The sequence below is a fragment of the Artemia sp. Qi Xiang Cuo genome, chromosome 19, assembly GCF_049724085.1.
Source record: "Artemia sp. Qi Xiang Cuo chromosome 19, ASM4972408v1, whole genome shotgun sequence".
Lineage (NCBI taxonomy): Eukaryota > Metazoa > Arthropoda > Branchiopoda > Anostraca > Artemiidae > Artemia > Artemia sp. Qi Xiang Cuo.
In genome coordinates, this window is record NC_142812.1 from 32,497,443 (window position 1) to 32,503,776 (window position 6,334).

General features: G+C 33.9%; 1 long non-coding RNA gene across 1 annotated transcript; it reads left to right on the forward strand.

Moving 5' to 3' along the window:
• The first annotated feature begins 237 nt into the window (after positions 1-237).
• Positions 238-2,827, forward strand: LOC148940743 (uncharacterized). The gene is made up of 3 exons (XR_016143365.1): positions 238-309; positions 550-670; positions 2,740-2,827. It is a non-coding gene; the product is annotated as an uncharacterized LOC148940743 (long non-coding RNA).
• Positions 2,828-6,334: the final 3,507 nt, after the last annotated feature.

A 6,334-nucleotide genomic window follows, 5' to 3' on the forward strand; every position in this document is an offset into this window, starting at 1 on the left:
TACTTTTTTGTCAATGTTTTGACAAATAGTTTGGATTTAATAAAGTTAAGATTTAATAAGTTAGGATTTTCTCTTTACTTTTGTTTCAAACACTTCTTTTTCCTTTTTATTTTTTAAATTGGTCTCAAATAAAAGCAAACAAAACATTTGCCTCCCAGAAGACCTTTTCTCATCATGTGTACTAATAAAAAAAACTACCGCCTATGTATATTTATATATATATTTTTTTCATGCTCAGATGTTACAAACGTGGATTTGGACAGCTCTGGTGATTCTCTCAGTGTTGCTGGATTAAAAATAATAAGTGCGGTAAGATCATTTTATGGAGTTGTGCATAAAAATAGTATAATATTTTGTATCACTCAGGCTATTAGAGCACGTGTAGGCTGAATAGAGGAAAAAAGAAAGTTTGATAGAAAAATAGGGAATAAAAAAGCAGAAATGAAGGCATTCAGAAGGGAAAAGTGCAAAGAGAGTAAGAGGGGAAAAAAAGCAATAGAGACAGGCGATAACTACCATAACCTCCAAGTATTTGCTTTTCTATTTCAGGGCAAGGATGATGATCTTATAAGTATGATAACGAAAAATGACGACATAAATCCTCGTAAGACCACACGGAGTTTGACGGGATTAAGAAAATCGAAGAAAAAGGTACAGCCATTCAGACCAGGTTGGTGTGTTTGACGTCTTTAAAATGTATTTCGCACAAATACTTTTACCTGGTCACTATTCTAATAAATCCTGTAATGCGATTAAATATCCCCCGAGAGTAGAGAATTTCGCTAACATATTATTGTTTATTTGTGATATGTTGAGTATTAGTGCAAGTGTTTAAAAGTCCAAAATAGATTTATCAAGATAAAAAGGTGAAAAAAACTTATTTAATCCTTTCCATGATTTAGGCATGGACTATATCTGAAACGATAAGCATTATACCGCCTTATAGCTTAGTAAAAGGAGTAGATTGTAGCTTCTGGCTCAAGGCATGATAGAAGGCTACTTTGGTACTTCCTTTTGACGTCCTAGAAACCTTCAACCAGGTTTGGCAAAAGATATTGTGAAAAGCTCAAAGTAAAAATAGTAAAAATCAAAATAGGCAAATAACCACAGGTACAACAGGCATTTTGTTGTGTTCACTGCTACATTTTCTCCCTAACCCTTCTGCTCCTGGAATGAGGTGAAATAATAAAAATAATTCCAATAATACTTTCAAAAAGTAATAACAAATTAATAGTATCAGAGGAAACGAACTGCCATAGAAAAATTAGTAAACCAAAATAATTTGTATTATAATAATTAATTTAATATGTCTTGCAGTTTCCATAAAGATCTGATGTTAACGATCTAAATAGACATATAGTAAATTTCATGTCCAATATTTTCAATTTTTTTAAAGTGATATAAATAGCACGTGTAAAATTTTTATTACTCGTGGAAGGAGGTGGGATTCTTTGACCCAGAGTGTAAAAAAAAATCTTACCTTTTTAACTGCAACTACCATCGAATATTGGTCAATATAATTCGAGGGTAACCAATTGGCATACATTTTCTCTATAAAGAATGAAGTCTCCTAAAAGATTTTCATCTAGCATTCGGAGTTATAGAAGATGTTCAGAACAACAAATTTTCTGTTTGTTTATTTGAAATTTTTCTTAAGCAATTCACGACCTGAGAGTTAAATCATCCAATTCCGTAAGAAATCACAATTTTGCAGGTCTTCGGCTCTTTAGAATATTCTTTTCGCTCTTTCAGATGATCTGTGTGGAAACTGTACGGCCCTCAGTTGCTTCATAAGAGAAAATTCAATTATATCCTAAATTACTCGTCAGCAATTTTCCTGAAAGCGAAATTATTCTACTATCGAAGTTATCCTATCCCACTTCTTTGCTTTCGCTATCATTAACGGCAAAAGAACAGATATAATTTTATTACCTGGACTATGGAACGTTCGAAAAGGAATATTTAAAATCTTTAATCAAAAGACTTTCTCGGAATAAGTTTCCGTTTCCGAAAACTCAGGTTGCGTTTTAGTCTCTGTGTTGTGTTGCACTGTGAGTACCCCACTTCAGTTACTTGAAATTCTATATCAGTTGATACACGATGTCCGTGGTTGTGGAGAGAAGTAGGATTAAGCACAACCACTGTCAGTAAAGCCAAGCTTTGGTCGAGTTTCAAACGTAGTTTTAAGGCCAATTAGAGTCAAGGATTGGTCAACAGATCTGTTCTAGAGCCTGGCCCAGGTCTGTATACCGTTAACATTAGTTTTTAAATCGTTGCTGATTATCAGATGATGCCGTTCAATAAGCATATTTTGCCTAGTCGCCAAGCCATATCTCTACCGATTTAATCTTTAGAGTATATTCGGATACAAGATAATTTTGTGATTAATTATCAGTCAAACGGCGGAATTTTTTGAAGCGAAATATAGGAAGAACCCAGTCGTTCTGAAAATCACAACGTAATAATGTTTGGTAAGATCAATAAAATCTGTAAAACAAATCGCCTGCTGATTTTCGTAGGCCTATACATTGATAGAGTCTCTTGTTTGCCGCATTTGCAACACATTGTAACTTTATATTTTTTTCCCATGAGAAAGTGTAACTCCAAGGTCTAAAATGGCCTAAACTTGTTTTTGCAGTGGATGTACTTTGACTTTTTACACCCGGGATTATACTAAGCAAAAGGGTCAATTTTGAATCGATGCTTGTGTTGCGACTTATTTGTTTTTTTCTGTTATAGATGCTTAAATTTTTTGCCCAATTTTTGGGTCTCACGCTCCTCGCTCTTTAAGACCATCAAGGACCGCGTCAGTGGAAAGACGACCACAGTGAGTTTTACTTTTATACTTTTTTAAAATTTATAATTTGAAGATTACCTGAAATAATTAAGGGGACAAGGCTGCCTATTCGTTTTTGTATTATTGAAAATGCAAACATATAAACAATGAAGATTACACAAAACAAAAAGAAACAGCAAAATCTCCGCTCTTCTGCATAAACCAGAAAAAAAAAAAAACAAGATCGAATGAAAATCTCAGCAAAACCTAACTTTTTCCTGATTGCTGTCAACTCAAAACGTACATAACATCTATATTTTGAAAAAATAGCCTTTTTTGGAAGATAAGATTGTTTTCAGCGGTAATGGAACCAAATATTAAGTTAATTTGCAATAATTTTTAGTAACTTGTAGGCCTACAAGTAATATTAAAAGTGTCGAAAGTGCGTTGACAAAAATCAAACACCATTATAGCATTTCGTCAAAATAAGATTTATACTTCATTCTCTGGAGAACCTTGGACCAACATCCAATCTGTGCGGCAGGAGGAAGAGGTGGTCAAGATACTTAGAAGTTTTTAACTTCTTACTTTTGAGAAATGAAGTTACTTTCCGTTTTTTTAAATTATTAAAATTTATGCGGAACACCACTGAAATTACCATTATAAGTGAAAATTTATTATTGAGGTATGAAAGGGTTGTGAGTGCATACATTTTTTTATATTCACAAATATTTAAGAAAATATATATAATATTATATTGTTGCAAATAAAAGCTATTGAGCTATGGTAACTAACACAAATAATGACAAATAAACGAATGTTTCACCAGCATGAATAGATTTAAATGAAACTGGCATATAATGCCCTAAAATCTTCAATGTGCTCCATAATTACCCTGAGAAATCCCCTAAGGGGATTCCTTACCATGGGGAACCCCGGCAGCCATATACTAGTATATCATTCATTCTCAATCACACTGCTCATCATTGGATTTCTCAAAACCACCGATGTTATTTCTTAAATATTTCAGTGTTTTTCACTTAGTACATATCAATTGAAACATACTTTCATTCATATACCCACAAACTGGGAATGAACTTACACACTACGCATACATCTAAATTCTGAACCTTAAGTTGCTTTAAAAGTCCTGATATATTAATTCTTTCTCCAAAGGGTAAACCGTCATCCTTTCATTCAATAGATCGCTTTAGAATCTCTCTTTTACATCCCCCTCCCCGAAAAAAAAAACAATAGATTCTCCCCAAGTCTTTTCCACCCGACCATGTTTTCTTAAACGCTTACTGTTTCCTTTTTGTTGCCATATCTGATTCACTTGGCCTCTCAAACCTTTCTTGGAATGCAATTACTAACCACTTCCAAACCTTTACCTTCAATGCAACATCCTCCAGGGCGCCACCTCTTCAAATTTTTCTAATTTGGTAAAACCAAGAATCTACCGTTCAACCCGTAACTGACTCTAGATATGCTGATGTTACAATGCTCGTTCCTGGTGGCTTAATCATTTTTCTCGAATACATTGTGTACCATATTTTTCAACCTAACTTTTGCCCTTTAAGAGATCACTTAATATGTCGTAACTGTAGCTCTTCCAATTTCGCAACCTTATCAAACCATCATAACTATGGGCAATAATCAGCCATTGTAACTGCCTTCTGTCACCCGCGTCTTCTGATGCCGGGAAGAACCAAACACCAAACATCATAGGGTAGGCGGCCCTCACCCATCCCCACCATGTGGCCCCAATAACGCCATCGGTTAGTCATAATTCTATCGATCACGAGTGGCTGTTTTGTCTTTTTATGTATAAACGCGTTAATGATCTTATAAGTCCACTGGATACCAAGGATGCGCCGAAGACAGATGTTCTCAAACCCCTAGATTCGCTTTTCCAGGTGCTTAATCAACGCCCAAAATTCGCATCCGCACATCAGAACGAAGAGGATAGTAGGAAATTAAAGTGATAGCTGTTTTCCTTTCAACTTTACGATTGTTGGCAATAAGGAATTTCCCTGTGACAGAATAAAAAAACGGACAACATTTTCTTACGTTAAAATAAAAACAAGGTAAACATCGACAGAGAATATCAAATGTTTTTGCTGCAGACCTGAAAACAAGTCAAACACAAAAATTATCCGTCACACGGGTAGCTTGCAAATCAAAGGTGTTAGCTTACGAAGCATATGCCGACGGTTCCATATCTGCTTATTTCCTGCTTCCAAAAATGTCCCTAATTAATCTTGGAAAGAACCTTAATATCTCTCAATTGACTCAATGTTCCCATAAACTTTGACCTTGAGCTTATAGATGAAAAAGAAGAACGCTGCAACTTATGCAGTTTATATAAAGTTCCAGCGAAACCCAAACAACAGTTCCAAGTTATATCTTATGAAAAATTTCCTTTTCAGAAAAAAAACAAAGGATACTAAGCCAAAAACAAGAACTGGAAGAGGAATTTCTTTATCATCAACGAAAAACCGATCTAATAAATCACAAATGGTATGCTCAGAAGTGCAGCAAAGTTCATTACAACAGCCCGTTAATTATTTATCCATCCAAAAGAAAGTGAAAACCAAAGCAAAGCAAACATCCCGGGATCAATCACCTATTTTAAGACCAACAGAATTTGTATTTGGAGTTGACATTCGATAATGACTGTAATAGCTCTAGTTTTTGAAACAAGAGCAATACAGTAGAAGTACCACTGTGCATTGCTCTTTCGGAAACGGAAAGAGTGTCAAAACCTCATCGACTAAAATTTTTTTTAGTTTAAGTCTTCAGTGTCGTATTTATTTAAAGTGCGGTATGGGTGTGTTACCCTTACCACAAAATCAAATTTTGATTAATAACTACTAAGATACACTTTAACCGCGAGTTTTATCACGTTATTTTACGTTATTTTTACGTTATTGTTTATTGTGCATCAGACTAAAATAGATGAAAATGAATGGTGGGTAACCAATTATAATTTTGGGAAACATTTATGAATTTCAATCCTTAAAATGTTACTTTAATCGTGTTTTGAATTACATGAAAGTTCTTCTCAAAAGGAAAATATTTGCAAAAAAGAGAAGAAAAAAAAATCTAGGAAATGGGATAAAATTAGCCAATTGCTGAAAACTTAACGTCAAACAATTTGTATTTTCAATTTATACTGCTCCTATATTAGCTAGGTTTTATAACACTAAAAAAAAAACATAATTACTGCATTACAAAACAATCTATTTTTGGTTTTGAATGAAACAGCCTATTTACCAGTCAATAATTGAAAACAACCAAGATTTATGAACAAAATGAGTTACACCTTGATTTTAACGTCACGCTTGTACTGCAGAAGCCAAAAAAGGAAATGAAAAGAAATGGGTTTGAATAGCTTGTATAAACACTAATTTTTCCTAATTATTGCCTACATATACTATGTCTTGCATCTTTTGGCAGATTCATCTTACAGATTGGAAAACTGCTGAAATAAGATTCAATTTTTTCTAATTTCAAAAAATTATGTCGTTAATCATAACTCTGGTCAATTACAAAATC